At 36.0% G+C, this 19,997-nt stretch overlaps 1 long non-coding RNA gene across 1 annotated transcript in view; it reads right to left on the reverse strand.

The window, feature by feature from the left end:
• Nucleotides 1-271: 271 nt before the first annotated feature.
• The window catches only part of LOC148131090 (uncharacterized), a 51,989-nt gene continuing 32,263 nt past the window's right edge, over nucleotides 272-19,997 (reverse strand). The window contains exons 2-4 of the long non-coding RNA XR_015748316.1: nucleotides 1,623-1,694; nucleotides 823-879; nucleotides 272-740 (exon numbers count right to left, since the gene is read on the reverse strand). This is a non-coding gene — a long non-coding RNA (uncharacterized LOC148131090). The remainder of the gene's footprint in view (nucleotides 741-822; nucleotides 880-1,622; nucleotides 1,695-19,997) is intronic.

Consider the following 19,997-nt stretch of genomic DNA (forward strand, 5'->3'; position numbering starts at 1 on the left):
GCAACATCTTATTTTGGGAGGTGTATGCTACCAATAAATCACTGAATATAGTTATCTTCTGCCTTGTGGTGGATCCAATCTTAGAAAACAAGGAATCCTTACCTATGGACAAATCTTGGCCAGATTGTAATTAATAAAATGAGAATTTGCTAGATTTCTTCCAGGAAAATTCACCAACATTCTCTTCTATTTTAAAAGAAATTTCAAAAGCAAATTCTGTCATAATGAAATGAATGAGAACTGCATAAGAAAAAAAAAGAAGGAAAATGTCTTGGTTTAGCATTAATTTAATCAATCAATCAGAATAGAATTGGAAAGGACCTTGGAGGTCTTCTAGTCCAACTCACTGCTCAGGCAACAGATCCTATACTATTTCAGACAAGTGACTTTCCTCCTCTTTGTGTCAGCCTCTCAAACATTGGAATACAGATATCACGTCCCCCCAGTCCTTTTTTTCTCTAGAGTTTAGACTAGCCAAACCCAAATCCTGCAATCTTTCTTCATATCTTTCATTATTCATATCTTTCATTATTTTTGTTCTTCAGCCTTTCTCTGAGGAGTTAAATAGCCTACCTAAGTTTGTTCCTCACAATCACTTTATAAATTAATTAGATATGTTTTCAAGAAGAATATAGCTTCTTTGGGTGGTTGTTCCTTGTCTTTCCCGCCATATCATTCTACAGCGAGTAACTGGTGAAGCAGAGAGTAACTGGTGAAGTTGACTCCCTGTATATGAGCTTCTGAAAAAAAAAAAGTCATAGAATTACTGTAAGATTAGCATTTAGTGGTATCTCATTAAGCTTCCTCGCTCCCCTTTCTCACCTTCTTTTGCTTTAAATGGCAGTCAGTTTCAAAGTGCGAGATGTTCCCTTCCAGACACTATAACAGAAAGAGTCTATTATTACATTTCATGCCTACGAAACATCATGTCATCAATCAAACAACTGCAATATTATTAACATTAACTTTATACAGTTATTTCTGTTTCAACATCCCCTCTAAAATTAACATTTTAGAAAGGAGAGGAGAGCAGGGGAGAAGGAGGAAGGGAGAAGGGAGAAGGAAAAGGGAAAAGGGGAAAAAGGAAAAGTAGCTGGGTGACTTTGAACCAGTCACTCGTTCTCTCAGCCCAGGGAACAGCCCACCTCCAGGGTTGTTGTGGGGGAAATAGGAGAAAATAATATTATACAGTATATGTTTGCCACCTTCAGTTACATAAAGTAACAAAAGCAGGATAAAAACCAAACCAAACCAATCAATCAATAAATGGAGGAAACTGTTTTTATAAATCTACATGGAATTTGAATTTTTGCATATCTATTGAACAGTAATTAGCACTAAGCATGCATGAATATAGAAGTGGTCCTTAGTATTTTCTGAGCTTGCTTGTTTTCTTGCAGACATTTCATTACCCTAACTAGGTAACATCATCAGTGCTAGTAAGGAGCACAGTTTGCTGTCAGTTTATATTCTGGTGATTTGCCTGTCAGTGTTGGTAGGGGTAATCTTAGAGATTCTTTAGTTGGGCTGTTTGCTGTTTGCTTCCTTGACAGTATCTTGATTGGGGTTTTGTTTACTTGATTGTTGGTCTGATGTTAACCTTTGAATTCATCTATGCTAACCTGAGTGCTGATTGCTGATCGAGAGGTGCTTTGTTCCTTTTTTGGGCTGGGTGATAGTCTCTTTTAAGCCACCTGGGAAAACCAAGGGAAATCATCAAAACCATAAAAAAAGCAAAAGTTAGAACATTTTGGACATGTAATGCAATACCCGAAAAAATACAGCATATTTCACTTAATCCTCCAAGGAAAGATTGAAGGCAAACCAGGTCCAGGCAGAAGAAGAACATCATGGCTTCAAAATCTAAGGGACTGGTTTGGAGAAAACTCAACAGCACTTTGTTCTCGTTTGACAAATTCCATTAAATAAATAAACAAACAAATTATGGTCCTTTCTGACTATCTCATAAGTGGAAACATTGCTATCAATAGGTATATCTATTGTATTTTGATTTATTTTATATGCAAGGTTTTATAGGCATGTATTCTCTTTAAAATCCTGATAGGGAGGTGCATGTGATTATATCACAAGCAATCATAACTAACCCAAAATCTGAGAAATTGTTTTCTTCTATATATCTTCAACCTAAGTATCTATCAAGTGGAAGTTTTGAAGACTTTGTCCTCTTAAAAAAAATCTCAAGAAGTAGCTATGATTCATTGTGGGCAAAAAGAATTCATCCATAATGATTCAGTGAACGCAGAGAAGATATTTTATTTGAACCTCGTCTGTTTTGAGAATGACATCAGCTTGCTTTTCAGGAGTTATACAGAGAACTTTGTAGAATATGATACATATTCTTCTGCTTTGAGGAAGTTAGAAAATCATGAAACATTAGTTCAGGCTATACAACATAATTTTGATTCCTGCAGAGTGCCTCAGGCACCGAGGCGGTAAGTTAACATTAGAGAAGCGATCTGTCCAGAAACAGAGTAAAATATTTTTCTTCCAAATGTGTTCTGCAATAAAGAGATATTGTCAGAGATGGTATTTAGCAGGTTCTGATCAGTTATGGAGAACCAGTACTGGAAATTTTGAATTGTTCGGAGAATCTGCAAATACCACCTCTGACTAGAGATTTTACAGTATCCTTCCCCTGCCACGCCCACCAAGCCATGCCCACAGAACTGGTAGTAAAAAAAATTGAATCCCACCATTGGTTATCTATCTATCTATCTATCTATCTATCTATCTATCTATCTATCTATCCATCCACCCACCCACCCACCCACCCACCCACCCATCCATGCATCTAGCCACCCATTTAACCATCCATCTATTCATATTTATCATGAGTGAGCTAGAAAGAAAGATATGCCAAAACAAAATATATTAATGGGTTTTTTGTAATTATAATTATAATTGTTATTGCTAATAGAAAAACATATTAGCTCAAAATATGGGCATTTGTATAAGAGAGGATGCAGATAGTCCTTGACTTAAGACCACAATTCAGCCCAAAATTTCTGAAGCTAAGTGAGACATTTATTAAGTGAGTTTTGCCCCATTTTACAACCTGTCTTGCCACAATTATTAAGTGACTCACTGCAGTTGTTAAATTAGTAACATGGTTGTTAAGTGAATTTGGCTTCCGCATTGACTTAGCTTGTCAGAAGGTAACCAAAGGGGACCACATGACCCAGGGACACTGCAACCATCATGAGTCAGGTGACAAGAGTCTGAATTTTGATCACATGACCATGGGGATGATGCAATGGCCATAAGTGTGAAAAACAGTCAGGAGTCACTTTTTTAAAAAATAAAGTTTTATTTGGGTTTTCATACATACAAAATACAAGTAAAACATCTTTTTTGAAAATAGCATGGTCCCGGGTTATCACTTCTTTATACAGACACAAACTCAATTTCATGCTCATTTTTGTGTTCTATTCCATATCTTATACTATTCTACATTTTCTATATAGTTTTTCCCCTATTTTAATTTTCTCAATTTTATTTTGATTATCTCATCTCAATTCCAATCATTATATTTATACTTTTGTCTGTTCTGTTTCAATTTCATATTATCTTTTCTCATGAAACAAATTTTCTCCTGTAGTTACTAATTGGAGTATGACACCTTTATATCTTTTAATTATATCCATTCAACTCTTATTTAAACTTCAATATATACCTTAAGGTTATGACCTTCAATATAATACATAATACATAACTTCCAATCGAATTTTGCTTGGTACATTCTTATAATACACACTATATTCTTTTTTAAAAAAGGATTATAAATATATGTAATTATAAACCCTCATTCCATTCCAATTCAGTTCTATCATTAATAATCATTAAAATCTTAACATCTTTAACATTTCTTTTCAATTAAATATCATACTTCCTTAAAGACACATATAATCTCCATAGTTAATTTTTCCCTTATTCCTCTTCACATATGTTTTGTAAATCATTAAATATTCATTTTGTTATGTTTATTTATTGACAAGCATTCCACTGAATTACGATAGCTATTTTATCAAACATTTTAATGATGCATTATTTCATATTTTCTAAAATTATTTCTATTTCTAATATAACAAAACTATCTGATGTACCTTTGCAGAATCCCTTTTTTGCCATTAGATTTTCACCCATTATCTCTAAATAGGCCCTGTTCCTCTATATTTTGTTTCTGTCCTTTATAACTTCTTTTCCTTTCTTGCTTTCCTCTCATCTTCTCCCTCCCCTTTTTACCCCTTTGTCTCTCTACTTCTAATCCTCTCTTCTGCATTTCCCTCTTCTGTTGCTTTCTGATTTTATACTTATTTTTCACTCTAATCTTTTTTTGGGTTGTTTTTCCCAATCTTAAACTTTCCATTTTCTTTCACCCCTTTCCTTTTTCCCCCCCCACCTAAGATTACTTGATCATTAAAGATGGCTTCTTCTTTTTCGCAATCTTCTTGTTCTGCAGGCATTTCTTGTTGTTTCTCATAGTTCCAAATCTCCATTTCTAAGAACTGAAATACGAAGCCAAAAGAACCTCTCCCTTCTTGTTCATCTTCTTTGTACTTTTTAAGTTCCATTTTCAGTTCTTCTAAAAGTGGAGCCATTTTAAACAGTTTTAAACAACCACCCAATTGATTTTAGTCATTCAAATACAATAACCAAGAATCCAGAGATCACCAAGTAATCCAAACAGTCCCAAGTTGTTTCATCTTATTTCTTTTTCCACGTTCTCTTCCTGGGGTTTTACTATTTTGTTGCGATGTTTCAGTTAAGATGTATCTTTTGGAAGTCTTGTTGAGATTTTGCTGTAAGTTCTTTTTAATTCCAGGCAGTCTCCTCCCTTCCATATCCTGCCCTTTTATTCTTTTTCTCTCCTTTCCTGTTTTCAAAAGAAAAGAATCCAGAAATCTTTATTATCCCTTTGACTTTTTATTTTCAGCATTAAATGCCTATTAATGACAAAGTGGATTTTTTCCCAATTTCTTGCTTAAGTCTCTTAGCTGTCAGTATAGGAAAAGAAGAAGAAAAAAAAACCAAATCTTTTCCCTTTTCTCTCTCCTTCGCAGCTTAAAAATCTTCTAAGGGAACAACGTTATTGTTTTTTTTTTAATAGTTTCAATTCCAGGGTACCTTATTTGTTGCTTTTGCTGTTTGACCCAGTCAACCAAAACTTTCTCTTCTTATCTTCCTCCTGCACATTCTTTTCCGGTCGAGTTCTTCTTTGTGGTGGCCATTTCTGACCACCGCTACAACCGCCTTCGGGAAAGGGAGTAATGGCCAGCTGGGGAGGAGAGATGCAGCTCTCCTCAACCCTGCAGGCAGTCTCCCCCTTCTTCACCACCTCTACGGGGTGGCTTAGCCCTGAAACCAGCCGGCTCGGGGAGCTCCAGCGGCGAGTACGGATCGAAACCTCGCTGAGACAAGGTTTCGGTCTGTCGCTGAAGAAGCTCAAACCGGAAGTCCGGGAGTCTCTTTTTTTTCAGTACCATTGTAACTTTGAATGGTCACTAAATGAACTGTTGTAAGTCAAAGACTACCTGTATAAGAATTTCCAACCAAGTCCTGCAATCATTATCTTCTTTTAATGACCCCATAATCCCTTGTGGGGTGGAGTCTGGGCAACTGAATGGAGTTGAGAGTTTACTGGCCAGATACCCTTCCTGTCACCAATGTGGAGTTATATTCATCAGATATAATCTCAACATGCCCAGAGAGAGAAATATCTGCCTCTACCTAGGATCAAACTCACAGCCTCCTGATTGTGAAGCAAGAGCTACAGTTCCAGGCCACTGCACCAGCGAAGTCCTACAATGTTATGAGAATTTCATCTATGGCATTCTGAGATTAGCAGATTTAAGAGAGATGAAATAAAATACAGCTAGTTCTCAACTTACAACCACAATTGAGGTAAAATTTTCTGTCACGAACTGAGACATTTGTTAAGTGACATTTTACAATCTTTCTCACCACAGTTGTTAAGTGAATCAGTACAGTTTTTAAGCTAATAACACAGTTGTTAAGTGAATCTGGCTTGTCCATTGATTTTGCTTCTCAACAGGTTGCAGAAGGAAAGCCATTATAAATATGAGTCAGTTGCCAAACATTTGAATTTTGATCACATGACCATGGAGATACTACAATGGTTATAAGTGTGAAAAATGGTCATAAGTCACTTTTTGAGGGCCATTTTAACTGCAAATGGTCACTAAATGAATGTTGTAATGTTGTAAATCAAGGACTACCTTATTCCTTTATATACTACATGATTATTTTAGACAATTTACTCCCAGGAGATATTGTTAGTTTAGTCTAAAAAGAAATCTAGAAAAATGGCAAAGATATATGCCAGAATTCTGCTTCTTATAATGATTAGATTGCTTTCAAAGGCAACGTGTTTCTGATTAAAGACTTCACAGGGATATTTGATTAGAGACTGAAGGATGGATGGAGAGTGGATGGATGGATGGATGGATGGATGGATGTGCTCTTATCTGACCCAGCCAGGCTCTTTTTATGTTCTAATTAGGATTTTTTTTTGTTAGGTGAAACATCTGTGCAACCTTGAAGATAGAATATAAGATGGAGAGGGGAAAAGATACAGTATGGCCTGTAACTCTCAAAATTACCTTTAAAAATGTCAAGAAAAAATAGAATCCTTTCATTCAATACCAAGCATATTGTTAAATTTTCAAGAAAGTCAACCCAGATTTGGTTGATTCAATAAAGATAAAGATCTTGATTCAATAAAGCAGGTTTCAGAATATATTCACTAAAGTTCCAACACATGAACTGATTGATTCATTGCATCCATTTTCATGATTGAAAAGACTGAAGAAAATGTTTTCATTTCAAATTAGCTTGTAACTAACGATTGGAACTATTAAACTAAGGAAAACCACTGAGGTAAAGGAAACTATGGTTGAATGCAAATTGTCATAGGAGTCATTTATTTAAAACCTTATTCCCAGAGAAGGAGAATCTATCCTGTAATCTGCAACTCTTAACACTGCAAAAACATATGGACAACATAACTCGATCAGGGCAAAGCAATAGATGCAATCTACATAGACTTCTGTAAAACCTTTGATTCAGTGGTACATGATAAACTACTCCTAAAACTAAAATCTTACGGTATCTCTGGACACCTGCATAACTGGATAGAAGCATTCCTGTCAAACAGACAATAAATGGTCAAAATTGGGAGCGTCCTATCAAATTCTGTACCTGTCAACAGTGGTGTCCCCCAAAGCAGTGTTCTAGGACCAACTCTCTTCATACTCTACATAAATGACCTCTGTGATCATATTAAGAGCAACTGCGTTCTCTTTGCTGACGATCTAAAGCTATTCAACACCACAGACAATACTGCTACCCTTCAACTATGTGTCAGAATGGTCAAACAAAAGGCAACTTCAAATCTCAACAAATAAATGCTCTGTCTTACATATTGGCAAAAAAAAATCAGAAAATAAAATACAGGCTGAATAGTCAAAGACCTTGTTGATGATCCAAACTCTGTCAAGGATCTTGGAGTACTCATCTCTAATGATCTAAGTGCTAGAGCCCACTGTAACTACATAGCCAAAAAGGTGTTAAGAGTTGTTAAGCTAATCCTACGTAGCTTTCTCTCTGGCAATATTACACTACTAACTAGAGCATACAAAACATTTGCTAGACCAATACTCAAATACAGCTCATCAGTCTGGAACCCACATTACGTATCTGATATTAGCACAGTTGAGAAAGTCCAGAAATATTTCACAAGAAGAGTTCTCCACTCCTTTACTCGTTGCAGAACACCTTATGCCACCAGACTTGAAATTCTAGGCCTAGAAACCCTAGAACTATGCTGCCTTTGGTCCGATCTAAGTATAGTATATAAAATCATACATTGCAATGTCCTACCTGTCTATGAATACTTCAGTTTCAACCATAACAATACAAGAGCAAACAATAGATACAAACTCAAGGTTAATCACACCAAACTTGATTGCAGGAAATACAACTTCAGCAACAGAGTGGTCAATGTCTGGAATACTCTACCTGACTATGTTTTTTTCCCCAAACCCCAAAAACTTTAACCTTAGACTGTCTACTATTGACCTCACCCCTTTCCTAAGAGGTCTGTAGGGGGCATGCATAAGTGCACCAACATGCCTACCGTCCCTGACCTATTGTTTCTTTTATTTTTTTTATTTTTCTTATATGTATCCATGTATTCATAACTATGTTTTTACTTATACCTATTATCTTGTAAGCAATTGACAAACCAAATAAATAAATAAAATAAATCTTTCCTAGGTTCCAGAAGTGTGTGGGGCTTCCTACATTCAAGACAGAAGATGGCAATGTAACTTGGTTGGATGTTTTTCACCTGGAGAAAGAACTGAATCATGGTACCACTTGGTTGGGGGTATCATGATTCCAAATACATGAGGACTGCATTGGAAAGCAGTATCTCAGGAACACCTGGTTGGCAAAGTGACAAACAAAATGCCAGCCTCAAATGGCCCTTGGGCCGAGAATTGTTTTGATATTCAATGTATAGTTACATTTTATTTTATTTACCAGCCATCAGCCAATGAAATACCTGTAATTGTTGCTGTCTCTCTGTTGTTTTCTCTTGGTGTTTTGTATTTCACATCTTTGCTTTTAAAATAATGATTTAATTGTTAATATATAATTGCTGTGAATCAGCTAGAACTTACAGCTGGTTGGTGTATCATAAAAGGAAAGAAATGAAATGTTATTCTTATAACAGCAGGAAGGATAAATGAGATTCAAGTAACTTAATGAAAACAGCGGTTTCAGAGGCAGGGAAGTGGATTTAGGTTGTAAAATTAGTCTGAATATATAGCAAAGATGTTTGGCTATGCTATACCAGCTGCAAAATATATTTACAAAATAATTTATTGCATCATTATACAACCTTCCAGCATTGTTGAAGTAGTTGCTATTTCTATGAATGAACTCAATGGAAAATGCTGTGCAAAACATAAGGTTGTTTTTATGACTTGTATATCTGTTGTTTCTTTTTAATGAGAATTTGTAGAACTAGTTCATATGAATGAGGATTACACTATACGTTTCTCCTCCAGCTTTATTCATTGATGTGGGAATAAATTGCAATGAAGTTGGCAGAGCTTACCTCTGAATAGAAAAACAAATTACCCATAAAAATAAGGAAACTTCAATTTAAAAAAAGATCGCTATGGTGTAAAAACAAAACTAGCTACGTAGTAAACTTTAAAAACCAATACAACACCCTATGCTGACAGATGAAGGCAGAACGCACAAGATACCACCGCAAGCAAGAGAAAAACCTTCTACGTACAAAATCCACCTGCGCCTTCTACAATTTTGTTAACACCAAACTTAAAGACTCAAAAACCATCCCACCCCTAAAAGGACCAAATGGGAAAAACTGCAACAATGAAGCTGTTAAGGCCAATCTCTTCAACACATTCTTCAGTTCAGTCTTTGTAAACAGCAATGGTTCATGCCCCACATTTCCTAGTCGTACCACAACTAACTGTAATGACCTACTACATATTGACTTTACAGAAGATAATGTAGAAAACGCACTATGTAACCTAAAACCATCCCTATCTATTGGCCCTGATGGATTATTTGCATACTTCTTTAAAAAGTTCTCCTCTGCCATAGTGGAACCCCACATTATATAGAATTATATATGAGATATCATTCATAACCAGCTCCTTACCAAACCTATGCTCCTTAGCTATGGTCATCCCTATCTTCAAAAAAGGTGACCCCAGTCTGGTTGAAAACTACAGACCAATCTCACTGTGTTGTGTCACGTGCAAAGTCATGGAATCAATCATTAACCAATTCATCACTCTCCACTTAGAGTCAAACAACCTACTCTCCAAAAAAACAATTTGGTTTCAGGAAAAAATTGTCCTGCAATCTTCAACTCCTACACTGCAAAAACATACTCTACTTGATCAGGGTAAAGCTATAGACACAATTTACATAGACTTCTTCAAAGCCTTTGATTCAGTGGTACAGGACAAACTACTGTTAAAACTAAACTCTTATGGCATTTCCAGATCCCTTCATAAGTAGATTACTGTGTTCCTGTCAAACAGGCAACAAATGGTAAAAATAGGGAGCACTATATCAAACCCTGCTCCAGTTAAAAGCAGTGTCCCCCAAGTCAGTGTTCTAGGACCCACCCTCTATATAAATGAGCTTTGTGATCACCTTATAAGCAACTGTGTCCTCTTTGCAGATGACGTAAAACTATTCAACACCACTGACAATGCTACTATCCTTCAAAGCGACCTTGATTATGTGTCTGCATCGTCGAACATCTGGCAACTCCAAATCTCGACCAACAAATGCTCTGCCCTACACATTGGTAAAAAAAAAAATCAGTATACTAAATATAAACTAGGTGGATATGACTTCGTTGATGATCCTCACTGTGTCAAGAACCTTGGAGTTCTCATATCAAATGACCTAAGTGCCAGAGCTCACTGTAACAGCATTGCCAAAAAAGTATTAAGAGTTGTAAATCTAATCTTACAAAGCTTCTCCTCCGGAAATATTGAATTGTTAACTAGAGCATACAAAACTTTTGCCAGACCAATACTTGAATACAGCTCATCAGCCTGGAATCTGCACTGCATATCAGACATTAATACAATCAAGCAAGTCCAGAAGTATTTTACGAGAAGAGTACTACACTCCTCTGCTCGCAACAGAATACCCTATATCACCAGGCTTGAGATTTTGGGCTTGGACAACCTTGATCTACACTGCCTACAGTTAGACTTAAGCGTAGCACACAAAATTATCTACTACAATGTCCTACCAGTCAATGACTACTTCAGCTTCAACCACAACAATACAAGAGCACATAATAGATACAAACTCAATGTAAACTGCTTCAAATTCGATTTCAAAAAGTACAATTTCAGTAACAGAGTGGTCAATGCCTGGAATGCACTACCTGACTCTGTTGTTACATCCTCTAACCTTCACTCTTTTAACCTCAAACTATCCACTATTGACCTCACCCCATTCCTAAGAGGTCTGTAAAGGGGTGTGCATAAGTGCACCATCGTGCCTACTGTCCCTGTCCTATTGCCCCAGTCCTATTGTCCCCATTTATTTGTATTCTTACTCATGTTTATACTTATACCTATTATCTTGTAAGCTATTGACAAATCAAATAAATAAATAAAATAAATCATGGTTTGGAACTTCTAGAAATTCTTAGCTTGAAATTTTCAGGAAGATATTTGAATGTCAAAAAACCATAAAATGTTTAAATTAACTCTGCTCTCTCTCCTTACCTCTCTTTCTCTCTCTCCCTCTCTCTCCCCCTCTCCTTATTGAGTCCTGGGCCTTGACTTCAGCCATCACTGCCATTCCAAAAGGCTGCCTTGTGCCATTCCCCAAGGCATTTAGAAAATAAGTTCCACATTCATTCCAGAATGATGTGGTGGACATGATTCAGAAATCTTATCTGAGCAAACCCTCATATTAACTGTCTATGTATGGCTTTCAGACTTAGATACAAATTTCAGTGGTTCTGCAATGATGATTTTGGAACATGGCAGTGTCATTTTGTGCCTCAAAACTACATATATAAAAAAACCTTTTTTAGTATATGATTTTAAGTTAAAATATGTTTAGAAATGTGTACATTGAAAAAAATGTTTTTGATATTTTTTACACTGTAATACTTAAAATACAAATAATATAAAGTTGGGTTAGTGATAGTACTGACAAGTATAAATTGATTTATGCATGCCTAGAAATTCCCAAAAGCTCTCAGTGTTTTACATTGAGATGAGGAGGAACAGGAAGGAAAGTTCCTACAGGTTAAAATATAATAGCTGTTGATGCTGGATCAGCTGCTATTTGGGATGCTAAGGATTTGAGAAATTGCTGCCTCCTTTGATTTTGCACATGCTTAATACTTTTTAAAATATGATTTCAGAACCAGGAGCCCCTATTACAAGGTTACTCTTGATCTCCACAAATTTATTAAAAGTGCAGGAAAGACTCCCAAGAACCAATAAGTCAAGGATCCTTGAAAATGAATTTTTCTCTTTCAGAATCCTTATTCTGAAGCCATTTCCAAATAAATCAGGCTAACAATGTAATCAGATGGTACCCAAGTTTAAAAGGCTTTTATGATGCTCAGCTGAAAGGATGTTGAAAATTCAAATTTTATCTTGGCACCATGCTAAAATGTCTAAATGGAGCACAAAAGCTTTTTACCAGATTACGTTCGTCACGCAAATTGTTTTTAAATGAATAAACATAAGAGCTCAAGAGAACTGGAAGAACCATCCATTATTCATTAAAGACATTTAGTGCTTCATTAATTTGAATTCAACAATCCATTTTTGATTAGCTGGGTTGTTAAGCAGACATTGTCAAATGCCACTAAGGTGTGAGGTGTAACGAATGTGCTTCACAGCATCTGTGTGTTCCCCCTGAAGACAGCACCATTTCAGCTGATATTAATGTCTGAGCCCCCACCCCACCCCGTATCAAATAGCCATAATTTCCTGAGCACTTTCTGAACATTACTTTTGTAATGTTACTTTCATATAAATTTCCATTCCTGTAAAAGTAGACAAATAAGGAGACAAATTGTTTCCACATTAGATGGAAGAACAAACACTAGAGAGAGAATGGGCCAGCCTTGAAATTGCTAGAATTTTATTCCAAATATCAGTGAATGAAGAAATGCCATCTTTGAATTCAGGGGAGGATAGGATGAATACAAAAACAGAATGGAAAATGATTCTACAACATTGTCAGCATATCCATTCACATTTGCCTCCAGTTGTGATTTTAGATAGTCTGATTTTAAATTGTTCTGGTCAGAAGTAAAGCACACTTAATTCATTGTGATTTATTTTTCAGTAATCAAGCTTAATGTTGTTCATACCTCCTACAAATTTTAACACCAGTTACATGATTTGGTCATTCAGTATTCCAATTTTCTCTTTCAATACAGAATGGAAAAGAGAAAGATTGTAAAAATTCCCAGATGAGTTAGAGGACTTAATTGAAATTTGTGTGTGATCAGATAAATATAATGCCCTGGATTTAGTTGACTGAGTCAGTTGACTTGATTTTATATATACATCTTCCACCATCTGTCAGGATTCTGGCAGTTACCCCCAATTAAATCGTGAGTCTTGAGCCATACTTCCAAAACTTCAAAAGGATTTATTGGGAGTTAACATGTCCAGCACTGCCTGGGTGTAGCGGAATCTGAGGCATGTAATTCATTGTTATCCTTGACCCTGGTTTTTACCCACCCCCTGGGTGTATCATAATTCATATTTTCCAAGGAGACACATCCATAGCCAAGAGTCATCGATCATGTTCTCTAGTTAGAATTTTGCACGGCAGAAATTTCAGTCACCTAGTTACTATCTTTGAAAAACTATTTATGGAAGCACTTTCGATTTCCAAGATGCTGCACTGCTCTTTCAAACCCCTTTCCCTACTCCCTTTCGGTTGGCAACTCTAAAAAGACCATAAAAATATTTTATGAGTTGACACCACCATTGTACCCATCATAGGATTCAGGCATTCACATATATTTTCTTTTCTTTCCATTCACTCTTTCTGGATTCATATTGGACCTTATTAACAAACCAAGATCTTGTAACAGCACAAGCTAGCCTCTTTTCTGTGGGTCCATATTGTTACACTCTTTATGCTCTTCATATTCTTTGAGAATGGGTTACATGTAACAGCAGTGAGGATTGTATTTGCACAACATTGGAAAAATGAAGAAACACCGTGAGATGAAGAGATAATTAAGAAGATACTAAATTGTGCAGAAATGGATAGATTGACATTGAAAATTAAGCAGAAATAAGACACAGAATACTATCAAACATGGCATTTATTCTACCAGTGGTTGGGGGTGGAAAGGGGTGGAAATTAAGAATATAATTAGTATTGTTAAGCAAATTAAATACCCAGACAACACAATGTTTACTAAGCACTAAGAAATGTAATTAATAAAAAAAATCAATATATTTTTTTAAAAAATAAAATGGGATAAGTTTTATTTGGTTCTCTCCTTCCTTAGATTAAAAAAAACAAACAAAACGGAACATCTTTGGTTCAATATCCTAATCTAAGGTTACAGGGGCAAAAGAGTAAAAATGAAAATGAGTGAAAATCCTTCAGACTTTTCTGGGAGATACAAGTTGTGCTCTGATATTAAGTGCTCACTTTCTATTGCAAAGCCATTAGGAGGAAGTTCCATTCCATTGCAGAATCAGGAGGAAAGGGGATTATTGGGCAGATAATGGAATCAATAGGCTTGTTTATTCCAGGAGGCAAAATGTTTTCTTCCTCCTTGTTTCATGGATGTTTGTGCAAATTTCTTTGAAAGCAGAAATGAATGCTTCTTATATTTAAGTAGTTCTCAATTTATAGTCATAATTGAACCTGGAATGGTGGTTGTAAATCATTGTGGTCATATGTCAGGATATCACTTGACCAGACCTGATTTTTCAACATTTTTGACAGCTATTGATAAACAAACACACAGGAAACAGCCAAAAAATAAATAAATCACAAAACATGGTTACTTCGCCATTGGAAACTGCTATAAATGGCTGTAAAGGTAAGCCAGTTGTCCAGTGCCCAAAATACAATCACACAACTGTCAGGTGCCTTGTGTACATGCTGCCATTATAACTTCAAAAACAGATCGTAAGTAGCTCTGGTGAAGTCTGTCATAATATTGAATGGCCATTAAACAACTGGTTGTAAGTTGAGGATGACCTGTATATCCTTTCACATCAGTTAAATACATTGTAGGAACAGGGCCATTGTGTCCTGCTAACTCTTTAAAGTAGTTCTGACTGATTTCTAACTGATTCTGGAAGAAGAGTTCCATTGTTAGATATTTTAAATATTATGTGACACAAGGTTTTTATTTTTGCTTCACACATATAAACATACAGACATCCACACACACACTTCCAAAATCTTGCCAAGGAAACTGCAGGGACTAGTGCAGGCAGTCACAAAGAGTTAAAAGTTAGAAAAAAAATATTTAATGTTTTATTCATAAAATAAGTTTATAATTTTGTCAATTATGGTTTTTTTTTAATATTTTAACTTTTCTAATTCATAGTTTAGTAGTCTGAACTATCTTATTTGCTTTTATTAATCTTCTAGAAAATGTTTGTGCATTTTAATTTTGAGCCTTATAACCTTTTACAAAAACTATAAAATGCTGGTCGGTGAAAATAATAAAGATAGTACTACTCAATAGGTTTATAGCTAAATTCCCTCCCTTATCCACAAACCTTTTGTTAACTACCTTGTTATTACATTTTAAAAATAATGAAATGAACGATAGAAGACACCATACTTCTCAGAATTTTAATCTGGAGACCTGAAATATCTTTAAGGAAGGAACAATCAGCTTGTTGTCTGAACAAAAAAACACCAAAATATGTCTCTGTTGTCCAACTTAAAGCACAAAATTAGTCATTCCTAATTCCCGAGATAGCTAAATCTTTAATTCAAATGTAAAATTGGTTTTTGTGCAACAAACACTGTTTATGGTTTTAAGAATGCATTATCTTATATTTGGAGTTGTATGAAATGAATTCTAAAAGCTCTGAATTCTTAAAAGCTTGAGAGCCTCTTGAATCTCAGATGAGGCTAAATTTTATGGGAATTCATTTTTTTCCTGTTATATCTGCAGTTATAACAGTTAGTCACTGATGGGAAAAACTATGGATTCATGTTTAAGGCTTTTGCTGTTGAATCTCTGAACATAAGTGCACCATCGTGCCTCCCATTCCTGTCCTATTGTCCCCATTTATTTGTACCTATTTCCTGTATTCTTACTTATGTTTATACTTATACCTATTATCTTGTAAGTGACTGACAAATCAAATAAATAATAAATAAAATAATAATAATATAGAACAATCTAGAGATGAGAGCCCAGCAATACCTCAGGCTCTTCACAGAGAGTTTGATGGGCCAAATGAGGACATGTTTCTCAATTAGAATTCATCAAGCTTAAGCAGCCTTCTTTCATAATTCTACAAGTCCTCTCACTTGTCCAGGTAACTGATATTAATTTAATGAAAAGGATTAGGAGAAAGATATGATAGCAGTGTCTCAATATTTGAGGGCCTGCCACAAAAAAGTGGGAGTCAACCTATTCTCCAAAACACCTAAAGGCAAGACAAGAAGCATTGGATGGAAACTAATCAAGGAGAGAAGCAACCTAGAACTAAGGAGAAATTTATGAACAGTGAGAATAATTAATCAATGCAACAACTTGCCTTCAGAAGTTGTGGGTGCTCCATCACTGGAAGTTTCTAAGAAGAGATTGGACAGCCATTTGTCTGAAATGGTACAGGTTCCCTACCTGAGCAGGGGGTTAGATTGGGAGATCCTCAAAGTCTCTTCCAACTCTATAGTTCTGTTCTGTTATGTTAATACCACCACAATCTAACTACAGTACTATCATTTGTGATGTACCTATTTATTTTTTCACATTTTTGAACCATCTCTAGATATATGACTTACTGAGAATACTAGAGTGTTGTGGCCCGCCAGCGGCTGACAGAGCTAGCAGCAGAATCAGACAGCGAGAAGGTTGTGGATGAACCTGGGCCAGTCTTGGAGGCTGAGGAAGATCGGACAAGGGCTCTGCATCAGAGGCAGAGATGGGGCCAGGGCAGGCTGGCAGTCATCAGCTGCATTCAGGCTCAGACAGAAGTGAGGTGGGAGAGCTTCTGGAACTGGATCCCAGCCTGTGTATGCACAGAGCTGCCAAAAGGAAGGAACAATTAAGAACTCAGGGTTGATGTGGGAGTAAGGCAACAGGTGGATGATGAACGGCCCCTCCCATCAAGATTAAAAGAAGAGCAAAAGGGGAGGGGGCTTTTGCAGGAAACCATTCATTCCAGCCTCATGAACATTTGTCTCTGAGACTCTGTGCCAAGCCCTTCTCTGTCAGCAGTGTGTGTGGAATTTACCAGGCAGCTTTCCAAGAGAGATAAGGTCTGAGCTACTCTGGAAATCCTCATCCCCAATTTTGTGAATGCAATAAATTCACATTTAATAAAAGAGGTTTTCCCGGGACTCAGAGTTTGCTTAGGGATTTTGGGGGAAGCCTAGGACAGAACATAGAGATACCTTAATAGCTTTTATGTTCTTCAGTAGTTTTTGTATTCTTCTTTTTATTCATTAGCTATAGTCAAGAATGTCGAAGGACTAGGGAATCCTTTTATTTTCTCAGTCCAGGAATTTCTTGTATTGTATTGTATTGTATTTTGAAAAATAATTCAGTCTACATAATTCCAGCAATCCTTCAGATCTCCCCCCCCCCTTCATATTTTTTGGTATCTATACTGCAGATAAAATTCACAGAGACAACTGAAATACACAGATATGTGAATATACGTACAACCACTCACACACAGTACACAAAAGGACTGAGATGTTATTTTCAAGTATAACTCTTGTTATAAACCAATGTTTGGAATGTGTTTATGTATTTCCTGGTGGATGATTTGTCAAAATGCCAAGGAATTTCTGTTGCCATTGCCATCTAAATCAAATTCTGGTTACTTGTTGACATCATGTTGGAGTTCCTGGCCTCTTCATCCCTTTGTTCAGTGAGGAATCTGACATTCTCTTCAGATAGTAGTAAGACAATAGAATTCATAAAATAATCGATGAAAAAGGGGGAAAAAGGAGAATAAATATATCAATATGATGAACAAAAAGATGGGTAGAGACCAGAGAGGAAAAGTGGTGGGAGAGCTGAAGGGTGGAACTCTCCCATTTAGTCCCTAGGCTAACTGGAAAATCCAGGACTTCAGGGTCTTGAGGGAAGATAGGAGGGTGAGAGCAGATCTTAGCTTAGAGATAAATAATGTCATGATTATGTAGTGTATTTTGGAAGTGGTCACCCTTTGAGAATTGTATGCAATGAAATTTCATTTTAATGCATTCCAATTGATGTACATTCAAAGTGAAAATAAAGTTTCTACTCTATTCTAATCTCTTCAGTAGTCTTTAGATATCTTTTTATTTTGGACCAAAAAATTCATATCATTTCTATTGCTTGTTTTATTATTTTTAAGAATACTACAAGGGTAGAAATCCAGTGAATGATTTCCTCTGTCACATCAGGCAAGTAGAAAGAATTGCTGGGGTGAGATAAAATTTCTTGAGACATTTTTTAAAGCTAGAGTTGATGCTGGAACATCAAGTGAAGACAGGTTACTTCCCCCAGATTGGATCTCACTTTGGGAAATAGCACCTGTTATCAACTGCCACAGACTGCAGTGGGAATGACACCTGAAAGGAAGTAACACAGGAGAACTTCAAAATTGGCTCTCCATTATTCCAGAATGTAGGACAAGGAAATAATGGGTTTAACTTACAAGAATCAGATTTTGATTTAGCATGGGATGGGGAGAGAGGAAACAGAGCAATTTGCCAATGGAATCAACTACTAATCAACTAATGTTCTCATTCTATACTGGATATGTTCAAGTGAATGACAAATATTGACCATGCTTGAATTTAGATTCCTGAAATAATGGCTGCTTTCCACTCTGAGTTTCAGTAATACCTTTTTCTCTGTCAACTTTTACTAAAAATTTTCTTCACATAAACATACACCATCACTCCTTATCATGGCTTAACCTCATCCCGGAACTTACATCTGCAAACAGTACAGAAACAACTAACTTTCACTTTGACCTGAGTTGCTAGGTAATAAGTTAGCAATGAATACATCTCTGACAAATTCTGATTGGCTACTGTTCTGCAAATGCTACATATTGGAAGAGTAGTCAGAATTGGCTGCTCCATTTCAAATCTCAGATTAGAAAGCCTGGTTATCTAGAAGTGAAAGGGAGGGAGGGGAGGAGAGAAGGAAGGAAAAAAGGAAGGAAGGAAGGACACTAAGATCTTCAGAACAGATCTTGCAAGTTGTAGTACAATCTAAATGTTAGCAGACTAAAAGATTTCCAAGGTCTCTTTCAACTCTGTTATTCTGTCATTTGGGAGTTTCACATTTATAGGTTTCTTGATGGTGCTAACAATACTTTAGAATGTTTTCTTCCTACTGTTTTGGAAGTGCTGTATTCTTTTTCAGATGAATGCTGTAGATTTATCTCTTAATTGAAAGCTTCCCTGTTTGGCTACTGCTTTTATGTTATATTTTGGGGATTTTTTAAATCTGTATAACAGCCTTAAAATCTGAATACAAACATGTAAAAATTGAAGGCTTAAAGCTTGTAATTATCTAACTGTAACGCATATGTTGAGTTGTCAGGAAATGATGCAAACATTGATTAAACTAATAAATAATGAATGCATAAAACTGCACACCTAGTGACCTTCCTATTTCTGCCCATCACCTCTCTTAATTACAAATCTGAGTGACAATTTGAAGAAGAGATTTAATTCTTCTTTGGTAAACAAATCTTAGAGAGAGAAAAAAAGCTTCCATCACCATAAATAGATGTAGCCCTCATTTGGTGTCTATAGATCAGACAGTGTTGTGCAGTCAATCCTTCTATCATCTTATTTATAAACACTCAAATAATACAATAAACTGTGCAAGTGTTTTTAATAATTGGTTCCATGAGTGTGGAGGAAGCCACTTTTAGTTCCAGTTGATATTTCTTCACCTTTTAAAAAAGTATGTGAGAAATAACCAAGTGGCAATGTTTAATTTCATTCAAAACAAAAGGTTTAAGTCCCGAAGCAGTTTGCAAAAGCCCCTGGAACTCCTCCAAACATGGTTGCCAAATGGTAATCTTGAGTGAGACAGATGGGCAAATTATTAAATGCATGAGGTCTAATCATATTCACTGTAATTAATCAATTAATCAAAAGCAAAATTTAATTAAACTAGGTTTTGGTCTTGGCCTGTTGTCTGAACCTTATCTATCCTCTGGATTCCATCTGTA

The sequence above is a fragment of the Notechis scutatus genome, chromosome 3 (assembly GCF_049901735.1).
Source record: "Notechis scutatus isolate UNSWTSFEM ecotype Mainland chromosome 3, rNotScu1.2, whole genome shotgun sequence".
Classification (NCBI taxonomy): domain Eukaryota; kingdom Metazoa; phylum Chordata; class Lepidosauria; order Squamata; family Elapidae; genus Notechis; species Notechis scutatus.